Raw genomic sequence first — 20,424 nt, forward strand, 5'->3', positions numbered from 1 at the left:
GACAGAATCCCATAATTGGAAACCATGTCATTTCTGGTACTTACATCTGGGCAGCTGGAAATGTTGGTGTGACTGGCATGATGGCTCTAGAATGTGCTGAACAATTGTCTGTGCTTTGTTTGGCTCATATATATATGCTCTTCTAATTTGCATGTGTGATTACCTAAACGCCCAGCAATTACCCACTTTCCTCACAAGATGACTTATCCATATGAGGAATCCCTCCCCTTCATGAAACTTTCAAACCTCCACCCAGAGTTGCATCAAACAAGGGCCCACGTACCTGCCAAATGCCTTCTCTTAGACCAAGCGCAGGGAGATTTCTGTAGCCCGGGAACTCTGCCCTATTATCTCTACAGCTTTTCCTTACAAACCAATTTTTTAATCTTGTGTTCACCGAAGAAAGTTGCATTCTGACATTGCTGGTAAATCATACATTTCTAACCAGTCTCAATACATCCTTGTATTTTATCACCTATAAACTAGTATTTCTCAAAGGATTACCTGAGAATCAGAATCACCTGGGTTGGTTGTGAATAATGTAGATTCCTGGGCCCACCCAGACTTACTGAATCAGAATCATTGACAGTATCAGAACTCCACATTTTAAACAAATTTTGTAAGATAATACTTATACACACTCAGGTTTGTAATCATGGCTAAGTTTTTAGTGCCCAAATTTCAGTTTATCCTAAAGTAAAGATTCGAGGTTTATCACCTCACAACAGCATAGTACAAAAGACAGATATTTATGCAATTACTAACTTCTCAAAATGGACATTAAAGACAAGCTAATAATATTTTGGAAATAGAGGAAGCTTCAAATACACAACTGTTAAGCTCAGCTCTTCTGAAAATGTCCCCATCTACGTTTTCTGAGTACAGGGGCTCTTCCACGCCTTTTCCCAGAAGTGCAGAGAATTGAGCTGGTACCTGTTTGATGGCCAGAAGATTGTTTTAGAGGGCTTCTCTCTGCAGGGTAAAGCTCATACTCAATGAGAAAGGAGGAGGAAGGAGTGGAGAAGGAAGAGGAGAAGGAGGAAGACGGAAAAGAGTAGAGAAAGAAGAGCGATGGAGCAAATCCCAGGCTGAAGGCTGACTGGAGCAGCCACTACGCTTGAGAGTCACTCCTGCCTGAACTAGTCCTCCGTACTCAGACCCCTTAGGACAGTGGTTCTCAACCTGCTTAATGCCGCGGCCCTTTAATACAGTTCCTCATGTTCTGGTGACATCCAACCATAAAATTATTTTCATTGCTACTTCGTAACTGTAATTTTGCTACTGTTATGAATCATAATGTAAATATCTGATATGCAGGATGTATTTAGGCAACCCCTGTGAAAGGGTCGTTTGACCCCCAAAGGGGTCGCAACCCACAGGTTGAGAAGCGCTGCCTTAGGGGCTCTTGGTGTTTCACAGGGACCCATAAACACTGGTTGCTGACATTGTCCTAAGTAAGTGGTTCTTAACATGGGGTAATTTCGTCCTTCCCTCTCCCACAAAGAGGACATTGGGCAATGTCTAGAGAAATTTTTGATTGTGACAACTCCAGGGTGGAGGTGAGGGGCAGACGATGAGCAGGGGTCACTATTGGCACCTAGTTCTAAGAAACCAGAGATGCTGGTAAACCTCCTTCAATGCCTAGGATAGAGTCCCGAGAATAAGGGATTATTTGGTCCAAATATCAACAGAACAAGATTGAGAATCTTTGTTTTACTGGATGCCATCCTGCCTGAGGTGTGCCCGACGTGCTGCCTTGGTCATCTTCCACCTCCCAGACCCCTCCCCTTTGCTAGTGTTTTCTCAGCATTTTCAGCCCAAGCATGGTGCCAGGGTGGGGTTTTTCCCTGGTCCAGCTTTTCTGTGGGGCCCTGTCTAAACACTTAGGACACATTTGGGAGCTCACCAGTTTTGAGACCCCCACTGGATGTCCGAAACTGCAGACAGGTGTTGGAACATGTTTCTGTTCATGTCTTTCCACCAGCAAAATCAATGCCTTTCCATCTGAGTTAAGCATTTATTTTGCAGTGTGGCTGAAATTCTGCAGTTTGAGGTGGGACAGCAAAACTAGCATGAATTTTTTTTCTTTCACAGTTTCACAGATAGAAGATTCATTCTCACATACATCTTAGCAAACTCAGTATATGATTTTTTTCTATCCTTATTAAGCTGAGAATTCTCACCTTTTCACTTAAAAGAAGCACTTCATAGCTTCCCTTTGTAACATCCAAATTGTCACCATTGCTACTTTTGTTATTGGGGACCATTAGGAAATAAAATAAGGGTAACTTGAACATGAACACCTCAATACCTCAACTACTGACCTGATAATTCAGACAAGTTACAAATGACTAAGGGATAGGGAGCCTAGACATCATAGACACACAGGACAGAGGTGATTCACATCCTGGATGGGACTGAGCAGGACAGCAAGAGATTTTGTCACATTGCTCAGAGCAGTGAGCAATTTAAAACTTATGAGTTGCTTATTTCTGGAATTTTTTATTTAATATTTTCAGACCACAGTTGATTTTGGGTAATTGAAACTATGGAAAGAAAACTGCAGGTAAAGGAGAACTACAGACTACTCAGGAGCTGTGTAGTCTCCTGAGCAGCTAGGGTACAAAAGAGGCTGAGCCTGGTACTGTTGTTTGCACCCCTGCAGAAAAGCTCCGAGGGGTTTCTCTCCTTTCCTGTAGATTAACCTGATCCTCAGGCCTCTCACTGAAGAACTAAGTAAAATAATAAAATCCCAAGTAATTCTTATGTTTTTCATTTGCTTTTGAAAGAGATTTTGGTATTTTGATAGATGTACCTCTCTATCATTTGCCTGACCAGCTACTATTAAAATTTTTATTTAATTTTATTATTATCATTTTTTTTTTTTGAAACAGGGTTTTGTTCTGTCATCTAGCATGGCGTGCAGTGGTGCAATCACAGCTCACTATAACATCTAATTCCTGGGCTCAACCCTCCTGCTTCAGCCTCCCAGGTAGCTGATACTACAGGTGCACACCACCACCACACGCAGTTAATTTTTTCAAAGGATCTTGCTATGTTGCCAAGGCTGATCTCCAACTCTCAGTCTTAAGTGATCCTCCCACGTCAGCCTCCCAAAGTGCTGGGATTACAGGTATCAGCCATTGCACCCAACCCTAAATGTAGTTATTTGAAATGATCTGCAGGCAATATGGCAGTGGTGGTGGACTAGCAGTACCCAGGAGAGTGGGAAGTTGGAGAGCAGGAAAGGAAAAGAGGGTTGTACTCTGTGGTCTCTCCATGCTTTTACTACAAGACAGGGATAACCATAAAGTTTTGTTTTGTTTTTTTCTTTGGAGGAAGAAGAGCCTGCAGTGAATATCCTATTTGACAATACTTGCTTTAGACTTGCAAAGTCCATCATGTGCAAAATCCTCAAATAGGATAGTAGAGTACTCAGGATTTTGGATAATTTAATTCAGTATCTATGTGCATCTCAGGAAGACAAAGAGAAGTCCCAGGTCAGAAGGGAGGTATTTTTCCACTTTCCTGTAATAGAATACCTGTCACTTATTTATGATAATATATTATTAATAATTTTAATGTATTTTCGTATTAATCCTTACAGTAGTTCTATGAAGATTGTTACTCAAATTTCACAGTTCTAAGAATCTCTCCACTTAACAGCTCTAAAATCAGGATGGATCATACAGTGTCCCATAGTTACTGTACACAAGACAGCAGCCATAAACCAGTTGGTTGTCGCTGTGTGCTTGCAAGCAAACTTGTGAGTTGTTCCCAGTGGCATGAAAGTAGCATTATCAAAGCATAGTGGAAGAAATTCTTAGAGGCAATAGTGGAGGTGTCTCTTAGGAACTAAGCATCATCAATGCTCATGATGGCATAGTGGCCATTATTGCATAGAAAAGCAAGGATATTGATGACTGACTCAGAAACTACTCAAAAGGGTCTTGTGTCATATTTGAGGCATACCTTAAGTAATTTATTTCACTAATATTTTTAAAAACTTTTTGTTTCATTAATTTTCTGAATGATTCTTTTGTTTTCAATTTCATTAATTTCTGATTTAATTTTGTTTATTTCTTTTCTTCTGCTGGGTTTGGGATTCGATTGTTCTTATTCCAATTCCATGAGATGGTTCATGAGTTTGTTGATGTGCAGTCTTTCTGGTTTTTGAATAAAGGCATCTAATGCGATAAATTTCCCTTGTAAGACTGCTTTTGCTGTATTACTACAGGTTTTGGTAACTTGTGTTTTGTTTTGTTTTGTTTGCAGTTTTTGGCCAGGGCTGAGTTTGAACCCGCCACCTCCAGTGTATGGGGCTGGCACCCTACTCCTTTGAGCCAAAGGCACTGCCCGTAATTTGTGTTTTCATTGTTGTTATGTTTGAGGAATTTAAAATTTCCTCTTTGATGTCTTCCTGAACCCAACTATCATTCAGCATAAGGTTGTTTAATTTCCATGTCTTTTTGAGGGGATGAATGTTTTTCTTGGAGACAAGTTATAATTTCTATTCTTTTAATTTTGTTGAGGTTTGATTTGTATCCTAGGATGTGGTCAATTTTGGAGTATGTACCATGGGCTGGTGAGAAAGATGTATATGTGTTCTGTATATGTCTATTAATCCCATTAGTTTCTGTTTAGAGGATCTGTCCAATTCTGTCAGAGGGGTGTTAAAGTCCCTGACTAACATGGTGTTATGGGATATATTGCTCAGACTCATAAATCTGGGAGCATTTAAGTTGGGTGCACAAATATTTAAAATTGAAATGTCTTCTTGTTGTATTGTTCCTTTGGCTAGTATAAAGTGTCCACCTTTGTCTTTCTTAACTTGAGTTGCTTTAAATCCACTTGTATCTGAAAGTAAGATTGCAACCCCTTCTTTCTTCTGATTTCCATTTGCTTGAAATATTGTTTTCCATCCCTTCATCCTGAGTCTTGATTTGTCCTTCAAGGCTAGGTGTGTTTCCTGGAGACAGCATATGGATGCTTGTGCTTTTTTATCCAGTCAGCCAGCCAGTGCCTCTTCAGTGGTGAATTTAATCCATTGACATGTATTGAGAGAATTGCTAAGTGTGATGGAGTTGTATTGATCTTATTTTGTGAAAGTCTGTTGTGTAGTTTTATCCTTTGTGGAAGCTAAGTTTTGACCTTAGCTTCTGCATGTTTACTTTGCTGGTGGTCCATTGTGATGGTCAGGGTTTAGAATAGGTCTAAGTATTTCACATAGAGCTAGATTTGTGGTGAACTTCCCTCAGTGTTTGTACATTTGCAAAATATTTGATTTCTCCATCAATTTTGAAGCTTAGTTTAGCAGGATACAGAATTCTGGGCTGAAAATTGTTTTAAGAATGTTGAAGGTGAATAGCCAGGCATTGTGGTGGGTGCCTGTAGTCCTAGCTACTTGGGAGGTGGAGGCAGGGGAATCACTTAAGCCCAGGAGTTGGAGGTTGTTGTGAGCTGTAATGCCATGGCACTCTACCCAGGGTGACAGCTTGAGGCTCTGTCTCAAAAAAAAAGAATGTTGAAGGTGGATGATCATGCTCTTTTGGCTTGGAAAGTTTCATTTCAAAAGTCTACCATCATCCTAATGGCTCTGCCTCTGTAGGTTAGTTGGCCCTTACTCCTGGCTACTTGCAGAATTTTTTTCTTTCATCTTGATTTTGGACATTACAATGTGTTTTGGAGAAGCTCTATTTGAGTTGAGATGACCCAGGGTTCAATATCCATCCAAAAGGAGTGTGTCAGGATCTTTAGTAAAACTTTGGAAGTTTTCATTTATGATAATTTCTGGTAGGGCTTCCATCCCTTTGGGACAATCTTCTTCCCCTTCAGGAATCCCTATTAGTCATATGTTTGAATGCTTCATGGAGTCTTGTAGTTCTCTAAGTGTCTGTTCTGCTTTCTCTCTCTTCTGCCTCTTTGACTACCTGGGTTAACTAAAAAACTTTATTCTCTAGCTCTGATGTTCTTTCTTCTCTATGGTCTAACCTATTTTTGATACTTTCCACTGCATCTTTAACATCTCCTGATTGTCTCCTTCATTTCCTTAAGCTCCGCCACATTCTTTCTATATTCTACGTATCTCTCATCCAACTTCTGGTTCTGTATTTCCATTTTCTCATCCATTCCTTTTATTATCTTTATCATCCATAATTTAAATTCTCTGTCAAATGCATTAATTCTTTATAGGTAGAGTCTTCTGCATTAGCTACTCATGGTCCTTTGGGGGAGTTCCTCTGTTTTGGTTTTTCATGTTGCCTGATTTTTCTGTTGGTTCCTCCTCATGTGTTCTTTTTTTTTTTGTAGAGACAGAGTCTCACTTTACTGCCCTCAGTAGAGTGCCATGGCGTCACACGGCTCACAGCAACCTCCAGCTCTTGGGCTTATGTGATTCTCTTGCCTCAGCCTCCAGAGCAGCTGGGACCACAGGCACCTGCCACAACGCCCGGCTATTTTTTTTGTGTTGTTGTTATTGCAGTTTGGCTGGGGCTGGGTTTGAACCCACCACCCTCGGCATATGGGGCCAGCGCCCTGCTCACTGAGCCACAGGCTCCGCCCTCCTCATGTGTTCTTTCTTCTTGTTCACCTTCTTGTCTGTCCTCCTTTTTCCTTCTCTCATCCTCCTTTGCTTCAAATTACCTTGTCTTAGAGCTTAGGTCAAAATGAAGAAAAGGGTAAAGTAGAAGTGGGGAAAAACAAGAGGAAAAGAAAGGAAGAAGAGAAAAAGAAAAGAGAAAGAAAAACCAGGAAGGAAGAAGGAAAGAAAAGAAATGAAGCACAGGAGCTAAGATTTTTTAAATCAATGTATTGGGTAATATATGATCAATTATTTGCCTGTCTAAATATATTTAAAGAGCTCTTTCAATATGTAGGAGAGAAAAACTCTGCATTACAAAAAAATGTTTTTTTCCTTACTTGTACATGAGAGAACAATGAGTTTTACAAAATATGGAATGCTAGAGTCAATGAAATATGGTATTATGTCTTTCCTGCTCTCTTTCCCAAGGTCATGAAACTATGAAGTGGCAGAAGTAGGATATGACCCTACTTCTCTTTAATTTTAAAACCTGTGTTTATTTTCCATTGCATTGTATTGCTCCTCTACTGAAATTTTATTAAAAATCATAGACTTCTCTGTTAATTTTCATTAACATTTTGTGGATCTAGATTGAGAACATCCAATTCTTTTTTATCTTTCTTAGTTCTTTTATAATATGATGCATGAATTCTATAAATTTATTAAATAGACTTGACTTTGTGGAAGCAAAGACTGACTTTTGATTCTATTTTATTAGACCTTGTCAAAACATTTTTAAATTTAAAATAAGAAATGAACATTTATTACATTCGAACTACACCAGGCACTGTGTCTTGTAAATACTATTATTACCCCAATTTACAGATGAGGAAACTGAGTGTCACAAAATTTAGGTAACTCATCCAAGGACATATTGCCTGTAAGTGGCAAAGCTGGAACTGTGAGTTCTTTTGACTGTGAATGTGGATTTATCTCTCCAACACACAAAAGGAAGAAAATGTATTACACCATTACTATTATATACTATTGAACCAAAATTACATTCGACTGGCAAGGAAGAATTAAATATGCAAGTAATTCCCTTACATGCCCTTTTTAAAAATATTGTAGTGTTTGGTATTAATTAGGGGTGGTTATTCTCAGGCAACCAAAGCTAGGCATAAAACTATGCCAATTACTGGCTCTTCAGGTGACAGTTATGGGAATATTAATGCTTCACTAGGTTTCTCAATACCCCTGCTTCCATTGACAAAGGAGTCATTTCACCCTGTGCTCTTACAAGATGATTTAGAGATACCCAACTAGGCCCTTAAACGAGCACAACAATGAGTCCTTATAGAAACATGGGCAGAGATTCTGCATCAGTGGTGGTCCTTAAAGAATGTCATTCTCTGATGTTGACAAAGAAACAGGGTTAATCAACTAATCATTCCATCCCCATTTTATTATGGGCATCCCAAGAATATGGCGAAGAGTTATTCCATTATTGGTTCAAGCAGTGTGCAAGCAATAAGTTGTTTTTAATTTACAAGTTATATGATTTTCTGGGTTCATATTTCAGAGAAGTCAGGTTATTCATTCTTGTATAAATTATTACCAGATTAAACCTTAAAAATTTTTACACTTCTGGATTGACAGGATTGACAATTTTTTTTTTAAAAGCAGCTTATCCAAGGGACAAGAAGATTGCGATAATCACATAGAGTTTAGTCATGTAAGTAGTAAAATTCAAGGAACTGTTTTACAGGTAGATTTCATTATTGCATTAAAGCTAAACAAGATACGCCAAATGAATTATTATTGTACTGTACAAGCTAACATACCACAATATTGTGCTGAAAATTCATGCTTTGTAAGTCTCCACTTATAAAGCATCTTAATCAGATACTCTGTGATGACTGGATTAAAACTGGTGAAAGACATGATAGCAATTAGGGATGGTGGAAGAAATTATGTTTTATGCTGTATTCTGACTGTGCACAGATCGTTACAGAGCAGGATGCTTTGAAAAAAATGACCAGAGAACAACCCAGTCTTGGCCCTACTTGCAGGGACGTGTACGTAAGATTTGTTAACTCTCAAGGTCAACAAGTGGCATGAGGAAAAGCTGCTCTGAGTGCCAGGGTCAGCCCAGTGTCAAAGCAGTTCAAGAAATTTATCCAAAGGGCTGACCATCAACTCAGAAAGCCAGAGTTGAGAAATGCATTGATTGATCTACCTATCATGCACCAAATGTGTCCTGGGCAGTCACAGTATAGAAGACACTTCGTGGGAAACCAAATTTGCTAAGGATGTGAACTCGTAGAGAAAACTTACATATGCTAGTATCTATGAGAAGAGGTTAAAAAGAATTAAAAAAGAGAAACAGTCTATTTCTTTCTTACCAAAAGCCAGGAAAAAAGCTTTCTTTTCTTATCAATCATAGTGATACTTTAATAAGATTCTATGCTTTTTGTTGGGAGTGGTGGCTCATGCCTGTAATCCTAGCATTCTTGGAGGCTAAGGTAGGTGGATTGCCTAAGCTCAGGAGTGAGACTTTGTCCATATTAAAATTAGAAAATCTTAGCCAGTTGGTGTGGTGGGCACCTGTAGTCCCAGTTACTCAGAGGATGAGGCAAGAAGATCACTTGAGCCAAGGAGTTTGATGTCACAGCATTCTACCCAGGGTGACAGAGTGAGACTTTGTCTCAAAAGAAAGGAAAAAGGAAGGAAGGAAGGAAGGAAAGAAGGAAGGAAGGAAGAGGGAGAGAGAAAAAGGAAATAATTAAATAAAATTCTGTGCTTTCTTTTCTTTTTCCTACCATGTGGCTCTTTTAATATTGTGACCATGTTGCTTTATCAATTATATTGCTTAAGAGATAACAGAGTTCATGTTATCTCAAGAGGGACTGTTGTGCTAATTGTGTTAGGAGAGGCTTTCCTGTGGAAAACTGTTCTTCCATCCTCACTTTCAACAGCTATTCACAATAATTTAGGATATGTTGAGTTAATGTTTAATTTGGAAATAAATACAACTCCTGGGAATATATGCAAAAGATTTATAAATGGGGGAAAATGCATATGATTCATTTGATTTTATCCATGTTCATAAAACTAAAATATATTTGTACATAAAGAATATTTAAATGAAAAAAATCAAATAATCTGGGCCTTTTGTTTTTGCCTGTATGTAGGTACACTGGCGATTATTTACCTGAGAAGCAAAACAACCTGCATATTCACACTTAAAACATGCCTCTTATGACTCTTAATTCCTGTTTGAGTTTAAATCCTATTGTTAATGATTGCCTCACTGGATTGGGTGAATCACTACCTTGTCTTGTGTATGTTGGCTAACTAGAAGGAGGCCTGGTTTCTCCTGAGAGATTGCTTCCTTTTGCTGTGGTCAACATCACCATGACACTTCCAGAGGGAGATCACATTCCAGAGCAGTGTATGGTGTTCTGAGCCAGGAGGCTGAATTAGAGATAGCACGATTCCATCTGATCCTTTAATATTAGATGAGCATCTACTCAGAATAGTGCTCAATATCATAGTCCCTGGACTTCAAACCTTTAAAGTCTGGCAGAGGAGCAGAAAATGGCAAGAGTACAGCAAATTAAAATAGGCTAGGGTAAGAGAAATCTTGGAACTTTCGTCATTAATCGAGGCCCCTGTTAAATTGACATTTGAAGAGTGACTTAAACCAAAATACTCTCCCATTTAGGAATAGGAAACCCTAAGATAGTTTCTTACATGTGTAGGATGAGAGGTACCATGAAATTATCAGCAAGAGCTACTTTGGGGTTTCTGAACTCTAAGATCCAGTCTATACTCTCCAGATTTTTATGATCCTCCTCATGAGTAAGGTTTAATGTGCCAACAGATAGATTCTGCTAACACCATCACATGAGAAGGAAGGCAAAGCTTTCATCTCCTTGTCTACCATCCCTCCTCTCAATGCTCAAAGAACATTGTTTTTTGAGAGAGTCTTACTTTGTCACCCTCAGTAGAGTATTGTGGCATCGTAGGTCACAGCAACCTCTAACTTCTGGACCCAAGTGATCCTCTTGCCTCAGTCTCCCAAGTAGCTGAAACTATAGGTGCCCACCAGAACGCCCAGCTAGTTTTAGAGACCAGGGTCTTGCTCTTGCTCAGGTTGGTCTCGAGCTCCTGAGCTCAAGCAATCCACCTGCCTTGGCCTCCCAGAGTGCTGGGATTACAGGTGAGAGAACATTATTTGTTAATGGAGCATCATATTTGGGTACAAGGGAAGATGAAGAAAGAGGGGAGGAAAGGAAAAGGAGCATGACTAAGGATATTTCAGCGGTTTTGAAAGAGGTGGGAGATTGACCTGTTGGCCTGTGGGATGCAGATGCTGTTTGCAGGCATGAAGAGCTGAGCCACCTTGCAAAGGTGCAAAGCAGACTTTTTTTTTCTATTTCCCATTTTCTGTTAACACCAGATGCATACCAGAGAAGTTCAAGACAGGTTAAAAGTGCCTTGAGACTGCATCTGATTAGTGAAGAGTAGTGAGTTTGTGGCAGAATTCTGGGTAAATTGAAAAAGAAAATCAGCTGAAGCAGAAGCTTCCCCAGCCACTTGGGCAAGATGCTTGAGGACATGGTTGCTGGGTCTAACCTGCTAGGGCATCATCACAAGCTGGTCACCACCCTTGCCCCTCAGCTGTCGTAAGTTCCTGTGGCACAAGGAAACTTCATTTTTACTTTTATTGTACATACTGGTTAGAGTTACTAATTAAATAAAAAATCAAAACAGAACATTTTTGAAAATTTCAGATGTGTTTGAATAGACAAAATAAAGAGGCATTTGTTTGGGAATTAGAGGTAAGTGATGTATGTGTGTGTGTGAGACCATTTGCTCATTTGTGACCCATTTTTGAGGCGGGAGCATCCTGATTTTGATTTGATAAAAACATTAAGAAACGTTTCTGCCAAGCACACTGATTTTCCTAAAGTACTCTTAGGTAAATATTTTAAGACTGCATTTCACTCCATGTCCGTATAGCACCTAAAACACACAAGTCCTGAATGGAACAGACTCACATTGCATAACTCCCTGCCCACGTCATAATCACACCCAGTTTCACTGGAGTTACTGGGAAAGTTGACAATCTCACTCCTGCTACTCAAATTTTACTCAGAATCAAATGACAAAAACTTATAAAGGGACTTGAATCTTCAAAATTAGCTGTGCTGTGTCTTCTTCTTTTCTCCCTCTCCTCATCTCCTACTTAAATAAAATTGGTAACATCACAAACATAGTCGTCCTCTTGAGGTCAGTGTGATTCATGTCCATACCAGCCCCTTGTGAAATCTCCTCACTTCATACTGCCCAATTCTCGCGGCTGCCTGAGGCTGGTGCTTGAAAATTACTATTATCATCCTCATACCTGGACTTCAGATTAAATCTAGTATCACTCTGGCCACTGAGATGAATGTATACTGATGCTGCCCCAAAATGACTGGTCCACTTCAAGTGGCCTTTGTAATCTATCTAGAAGACAACGCTTACTATTCCTTCCCTTGTGTCTGCAGAAGTTTTGTTTGACTCTGTATCTGCTAAGTCACACACAATACACATTTCACATCTATGTCTGGGTATTTGTGTATAAATCTTTTATATCTCCACGTGTATGCAGACATATAAACTTTTGCCTAAAATTCTTGGAGTTTTTATTTATTCTTTAGGAATCTTATCCGATGATTTCTTGTTTATCTACACATTTTTGTTTTCTTTTTCTTTTTTTTTTTTTAATCACCCTCGGTAGAGTGCCATAGCATCACAGTTCACAGCATCCTCAACTCCTGGGTTTAGGCGATTCTCTTGCTTCAGCCTTCTGAGTAGCTGGGACTACAGGTGCCTGCCACAACGCCCTGCTATTTCTTTTTTTTCAGTTTTATTGTGGCTATTTCTTCGTTGCAGTTTGGCCGGGGCTGGGTTTGAACCCACCGCCCTCGGTATATGTGGCTGGCACCCTACTCACTGAGCCACAGGCGCCGCCCATCTTTTTCTTTCTTTTTTTTTTTGAGACAGAGTCTCACTATATCACCCTTGGTAGAAGGCCATGGTGTCACAGCTCACAGCAACCTCAAACTCTTGGGCTTAAGTGATTCTCTTGCCTCAGCCTCCCAAGTAGCTGGGACTACAGGTGCCAACACCTGGCTATTTTTTGTTGTTGCAGTTGTCATTGTTGTTTAGCTGGCCCTGGCCTGGCTCAAAACCGCCACCCTTGGTGCATGTGGCCAGTGCCCTACCCACAGAACCACGGGCACCGCCCCACATTTTGGTTTTCTACTGAGCACAGATGGATTAGCTTCCTCTTGTCCACTAAATAATTAATATCCTAGAAATAGATCAATTGTTTAATAGTCATTTTTATTAAAAATTAGTTTGGTCTGGTAGATTGTAATAGCACGAACATAAGTTTCACTCTCTCTAGACTACAGTCATCCCTCATTATACTCAAGAGATCCCCACAAATATCTAAATCTATGAATTCTCAAGTCTAGAAATTGGCCCTGCCGACCACCCCCATACCAAAAGCTGGGCCTCCATATACCAGTGCTTTGTATCTCAAGAATATCGTGTTTTCCCTTCGTGCTTTGTTGAAAAAAATCCAAGTATAAGTGGACTTATGCAGTTCAAATCTATATTGTTCAAGGGTGAAGAGTACATAGACTTTGACAAAAGTGGCCTGGAGCTTTACGGCCTTTCCATGTAGGAACTTATCTTATTCTTTTTTGTACCTTTTATAACACTGATAAAATCTTGGCTTTTACTAAAGTAGCATTCATAGCAATGGTAGAAGCTCTTGGTATAGCAATGAGTCAAGAAGAATAATGCAAACCATCTTTTTATGGCTGAATAGTGTTCCATGGTATATATCATTTTCTTTTCTTTCTTTCTTTCTTTTCTTTTTTTTTTTTTTTTAGAGACAGAGTCTCACTTTATCACCCTTGGTAGAATGCCATGGCATCACAGCTCACAGCAACCTCCAACTCCTGGGTTTAGGCAATTCTCTTGCCTCAGCCTCCCAAGTAGCTGGGACTACAGGTGCCTACCACAATGCCCGGCTATATTTTTGTTGCAGTTTGGCTGGGGCTGGGTTTGAACCCACCATCCTCTGTATATGGGGCCGGCGCACTACTCACTGAGCCACAGGCGCCACCCCATAATTTTCTTAAATTAATGTAAAACATGAATCTTCAGGATAAAAAAATTACAGAACACCTAAAATGAAAAGACAATTTTAAGACAACTAAATATTTTTTAAAACTACACTAAAAATCAACATTTAACATTAGTTAAAACGATAATAGATTTTTCAACAGACATTATGAAGGGCAGAGTCAATAGATACACACATATTTCCAAACAGTCAACTTAGAATTTTATCCCCAACTAAATTATCATTCAATTGTGAAGGTAAAACAAGGCAACACAAATATATTTTAAGACAAAAACAGAGGCAGCGCCTGTGGCTCAAAGGGGTAGGGCGCTGGCCTCATATACCGAAGGTGGGTTCAAATCCAGCCCCAGCCAAAAACTGCAAAAAAAAAAAAAGACAAAAACAGAGAAAATGTACCACTCACAGGTCCTTGCTAGAAAGGAATTTACTGTAGGAAGCAGCAATCTGAATAGAGAAGGAAGGAGGGAGACAGAGGGAGGAGCTGGGCATCAAGGAGAAGGAAGACACTGTTTTTTTCACCTCTTGCCTCATTTCTTCTGTATCTTCCCCATTCCAGAAGGGCTTCTCTGTCCTTTCCTATCTTGTGCCCTGCCTGTATCATATCCTCTTCATTCTGTGGACTTTCCTAGTTTGTATCTTCTCTGGGGCACCATCAGGCTCAGCATGAATTATATTAATTCCACTTGATCATCATTGAAATGCAAATATGAAATTTGAAAGTCCAATGTCTAAGAGGTTAAGGCTGCCAGCTTGAAATCTCTGCCCAAAACATTTGGCTCTCCCCTCATGATTCTTCTGCTTTTTTTTTCTTAGTAGCAGGCTCATTTCCCTCGTGGTTAGAGGCTTTTCTTAAGCAAACAGGCCAATCCATGCTCATTGTTTTCTCAAAAGTTTTTCATTGGTGATAGGGCTATGGGCTGGAGATGTGGTCATGGTAAAACTGGCATCATTGCTAAAGGCTGACTCCTCTAAAGATCAGTGTGACTCTGTCCAGCTGCTCTCTGGGTGCAGCATTTATGTTGGCATGAGTGTAGGTCCTCAGTTTCCAGGTCCTCCCTGTGCAATCATGTTATAAACACCAGTGCTTAAGTAGCAGTGAAGTTATTGAATGGCTAAATAGGAAACTTTTACCCTTTGAGAATTGAGCAGCTTTTCTATAACTGGTTATTTTAGATTCATTTGAAATGTTTGAGAAGAAATGACCTCACCTTCCAGATCTCTGCTTTCGTTAAGCAGGAAAGGATGTACAATGAAAGTTAAATGACATTTAAGACTGCAGTTTCAGTCTCTGCTCTGTCCCTTGTCTTCTCCTGTTAAGTCACCTTTGTTTTGACACAGTGGGTGGGGAATTGGCAATTCACCTTAACCCACAATGAGTAATGGAATGCTTCTGTCAGTACACAGAACTGGAAACACTGCTAACCCAGATAAGGATTAGGAGGTAGGGTGCCCAATTGTCAATACTTCAGTGTTTTTATAGAAGCATTTTTTTTCCTCCTAAAAAAGTCACTTTTTACAATGAAGTGCAGACTTCCTGGCCTGATCTGATAAAAGACATTCATTGAGATAAATGTCATGGTTTTTATCTTCCAAAAAGGTATACAAGCAGGTGCAGAGAGATTAGGGACATAATAGCATTGGTAAGGTGTCATCCGTTTCACAGGTATCACAAAGCCCAGGCCCATGATTTCTTCTTTCGGGGCTTGCCTACATGGTAAATGCAGTAAAGAGAAAGCCTATTCACAAGGGGTCTCCTATGACTATGACTGCCTATGAACTTGACTTTAACTCTGAGAGGGTAACAAGAGGGTTACAAGAGGGTAACAAGAAGACGTTAAGGGATTTAGTTTTGTTTAACTAATTAACCTTATTGTCTTCATAAAACTGATTGTCTTCATAGAATGGAACACAGCTTATTCTTTTTTTTTTTTTTTTTGGTAGAGACAGAGTCTCACTTTACAGCCCTCGGTAGAGTGCCATGATGTCACAGGACTCACAGCAACCTCTAGCTCTTGGGCTTACGCGATTCTCTTGCCTCAGCCTCCCAAGCAGCTGGGACTACAGGCGCCCGCCACAACACCCGCTATTTTTTGGTTGCAGTTTTGGCCGGGGCTTGGTTTGAACCTGCCACCCTCGGTATATGGGGCCGGTGCCCTACTCACTGAGCCACAGGCACCGCCCAGGAACACAGCTTATTCTATACATTTATATGCAGCAGTGGAGTCCTTATTAAAGAACGAGTTAAATACATGCTTTCACTTTTACTTTCCTAAAATCTCATTAAAATTACAGTAAGAAATTTAACATGGTAAAAATCCATAAGGACAAAGAAAACAAAATAAAAAGAGGCGGGGGGGGGGAATCTTTGGAAGCTGGAAAGCAAATGGGCTAGTGTATATTGACTTAATAGAGGGGAAGACCAAAGAAATACTGGAAGCCAAGAATCAAGTTGTTTCACACAGTAGAACTGTAGAAAAGCTGGAATTGAAGGTGCCAGGCACCCCCAAGATCAGGATATAGATAAAGTTATAACAAGATTACTTGGAAGCCTATGTGAGAAGCAACGAGATCTCCAGGTCAGCTCTCTGATTCTGAGAGTGAGTCAAGAATTGCAATGAAAATGAGCGAGGTGATGATGGTGAGAATCAAAGTGTAAATCCATGTACCCAATGGTGAGAATCCCAGCTCCCTCTGAGAACACTGACAGCAACATAATTACTCAAACAGGAGAGTGGACGTTTTCCTGCAGTGAAAACTGACTATCCCATGAGAAAAGAGGTACTAAAGGGAATCAAAGACACTCAATTGTAGCCCCAACATAATCTTGGCCAGGCCACCCTGGAGTAGCGGTTCTCAACAGGCAGGACTTGGGCTTCTTCCTACTAGATACCTGGCAATGTCTGGAGAAAATCATTGGTAGCAAATGGAGAGGGGATGATACTGTCATGTAATGGGTAGAGGCCAGGAATGCCGTTAAACATCGTACCTTGCACAGGACAGACCCCCCCACCCAACAACAAAGTCTTAAATAGTTTTAAATATCAATAGTGCCTCTGTTGAGCAACCCTGGTCTGGAAAAGAATCTACCAGTTGACAAACACAGCCTGTTTGATCGCAGGACCAAATCAGCTTTCTAATGCCTTATTTTTGAAAATGAAGAAACAGCCAAAGAACACAAGAAGTTTTGAATTGGAGAAAATCCTGTAACCAGAAAGACAGAAATCTTAACAATAGTGGAGGGAAAAAAGAAAATACAGAGGAAAAAAGGGTAAATAAAAAGTAGAAAATGTGTTGTACATATAAATATATATATATATATACATGTGCATTGTATAGCTACAAAATCCTCATTAAAAATTGTGCAACCAAGAAGTAGGAATAAGAGGTTATAAGAAAAGTACAACCAAGAAGTAGGAATAAGAGGTTATAAGAAAGAAAAATTTATGGAACAGAAGGAATGAAATCCTAAGAAAAAACAACATATAAATTCAACAAAGGGGTGAAAGATTAAGCTGAAGAAATTATCCAAAATTTAGGGCAAAATAGCAAATAGATAGAAAATTGGACAAAGAAAACAGTATAGAATATGTCAAGAAGTTAAAAACTAAATAATAAAAGTTCCAAAAAAAGAAAACAGATAAAACGCAGGGAAAAAAAATTTTCAAAGAAACAATATAAGTAAATCTTCCCCAAACACAAGATAATAGTTTCTTGGCTAAAGGAGGTTACTACCACTGATGAGAAAGATCCTCATTAAGCGACATTATTGAGAGAGTTGACAGTTTGGTTATAAGTAGGGGAAAAGGGAAATAATTCCTATACAAAGGATTGGGAATAGAATGGTATGGTATTTCTCAAGAGTGACACTGGAAGGTAAAAGATTATAGAGAAATAACATTTAAATATCCCAGGGAATGTGATTTCCAACCTGGAATTCTGTCCTAGCCAGACAACAAAGAAAATAGGAGGTTGCAATGAAGACATTTTGGACAAGCAAGGTTTCAAGACTTTTACCTCTCATGTTCTTTTTCTTAAAAAGCTTATGGCCAGTCCCAGCTACTCAGAAGGCTGAGGCAAGAGGATCTCTTGAGCCCAAGAGTTTGAGGTAGCACTCTACTGGGGCAAGAAAGTGAGACTCTCCCTCAAAACCAAAAACAAACAAACAAAAAACAACAAACGAAGCTTCTGGCCAAGTGTGATGGCTCACACTTATAATCCCAGCACTTTGGGAGGCTGTGTCAAGAGAATCACAAAGATCAGTAGTTCAGGACCAGCCTTGGAAACATAGCAAGACCTGTACATATCTGTACAAAAAAATAAGAAAAATTGGCTGAGTGTGGTGGCATGTGCCTATAGTCTGAGCCCTGGAGTTTGATGCTGTAGTCAGCTATGATCAGGCCACTGCACTCTACCCTGGGTTGACAGAGTGAGACCATGTCTCAAAAATAAAAACCTTCTGAGGGAACTTCCAAAAGGTCCATCCCAAGAAAGAAGGAAATTCTAGGCGGGGCACAGTGGCTCACACTTGTAATTCCAGCACTCTGGGAGGCCGAGGAGGGTGGACTGCCTGAGCCCAGGAGTTCAAGACCTGCCTGAGCCAGACTGAGATCCCATTTCTAAAAATAGCTGGTCGTTGTGGTGGGCACCTGTAGTCCCAGCTACTTGGAAGGCTGAGGCAAGAGAATCCCTTGAGCCCAAGAGTTTGAGGTTGCTGTGAGCTATGATGCCACAGCACTCTACTGAGGGCGACAGAATGAGACTCTGTCTCAAAAAAAAAAAAACTGCTGTCTCCCCAGGATAATGATGTAGGAGGATCATGAGGTGCATGAGATGACTGCCCTTTGACAGACCCAGAGGGGAAGCAGTCCAGACTCCAGAGATGACAATGACAGAGTGCCTTGTGTTTCTGGACGCACTGGAAGGTAGCTTACAACCCTGTCAAACAGTTTAGGGCCACATCGGTCATAGGGACATAGAAAAGTAAAAAAAAAAAAAAACAATAAATAAGAGCAATTATTAACTCCAGGGAAAAAGCAAGTTATACCAGGAAGGTAATACTCAAGGATCACTGTGTGTAAATGCAGAATATACACATATGTGCAGGTGAAAGAGAGAATGGATCAGAGACCCGCCATAGGAGAAAGTCTAGAGATAACACTTAAAAATGAAAATTAAGAAATAGCCATAGAGGACCGTGCCTGTGGCTCAGTGAATAGGGCGCTGACCCCATATACAGAGGGTGGCGGGTTCAAACCTGGCCCCGGCCAAACTGCAACAAAAAATAGCTGGGCGTTGTGGCAGGTGCCTGTAGTTCCAGCTACTGGGGAGGCTGAGGCAAGAGAATCGCCTAAGCCCAGCAGCTGGAGGTTGCTGTGAGCTGTGACAGCACAGCACTCTACCAAGGGCAATAAAGTGAGACAGTGTCTCACAAAAAAAAAAAGAAAGAAAAAAGAAATAGCTATAGAAATAAACAAAAGAAATATGTAGGTAAATATTAAAAGATAGCTAAAAGAGTTTAAAGTGGTTGCTCCTGGGAAGTATAAAAAATTAGATACTTATGCAGGAAGCAGACCCCTGTTTTCAAAGTGTACATTCTAGTACTCTTTTACTACTGTAATATGCATGTTACATATTTATTTATATGTATGTATATATTTACATATACTTTGCATATTTATTACTGGATAAGAAATGAAATTCTAATAATAAAAAAATCTACATCTACTTCATGAGTTATTGTGGGAAGTGAGACAAGATGTGAAATGCTAATTGCAAAGATTCTAGCTTACAATACGTGCTCAGTACATGATAGCTATTTTTATTGTTGATCTGAAAAAATTCTTTTTTTTTGTAGAGACAGAGTCTCACTTATGGCCCTCGGTAGAGTGCCGTGGCATCATACAGCTCACAGCAACCTCCAACTCCTGAGCTTAAGCGATTCTCTTGCCTCAGCCTCCTGAGTAGCTGGGACTACAGGCGCCTGCCACAACGCCCAGCTATTTTTTGGTTGCAGTTCAGCCAGGGCCGGGTTTGAACCCGCCACCCTCGGTATATGGGGGCCGGCGCCTTACCGACTGAGCCACAGGCGCTGCCCCGATCTGAAAAAATTCTAAATATGAAGTGATAAAGAAAATTACAAAGAAAAAACAATCAATTTAAAATCCCCCTATGCAATAATAACCAGCATTAACATTGGGTGGCCATTTTTTTAAGCATCTCTTCAGCAAATAGAAGTTGCTTTAAAGCACAGGTGAATACATAGCTGAAATTTTTATTAGAATATTATCATGGAAGGGTTACAGCTCTTTTAGAATTTGTCTAGCACATTTTCCAGTCTCTACCTGAAGACCCCCCAACACTAAAAAAAAGAATATTATCATCGTCTACATATTAATTTTTTATGAAACATAATTTTAGATTTGTAGAACATATGTAAAGATAGTGCAGAGAGTTACTGCATACCCCTTTACTCATCTTCCCCTATTCACATCTTACATTGCTATGGTGCATTTATGAAAACTAAGAAATTAATTTTTGGCAGTATATTTATTAAACTATTTGACTTTATTTGGAGTTCCCCAGCTTTTCTACTAATGTCCTTTTTCTGCCCAGGATACCACATTGCAGTTAGCCATTAGATCTCCTTCATCTCTTTGAATCTGTGACAGTGTCTCAATCTTTGTTTTTGTGA

At 39.8% G+C, this 20,424-nt stretch overlaps 1 non-coding gene across 1 annotated transcript; it reads left to right on the forward strand.

Moving 5' to 3' along the window:
• The first annotated feature begins 20,024 nt into the window (after window positions 1–20,024).
• On the forward strand, window positions 20,025–20,086 carry LOC128589456 (U7 small nuclear RNA). The gene has a single exon (XR_008381027.1). It is a non-coding gene; the product is annotated as a U7 small nuclear RNA (small nuclear RNA).
• The last annotated feature ends 338 nt before the right edge of the window (window positions 20,087–20,424 follow it).

This window comes from Nycticebus coucang, chromosome 6 (genome assembly GCF_027406575.1).
Source record: "Nycticebus coucang isolate mNycCou1 chromosome 6, mNycCou1.pri, whole genome shotgun sequence".
NCBI classification, from domain to species: Eukaryota; Metazoa; Chordata; class Mammalia; order Primates; family Lorisidae; genus Nycticebus; species Nycticebus coucang.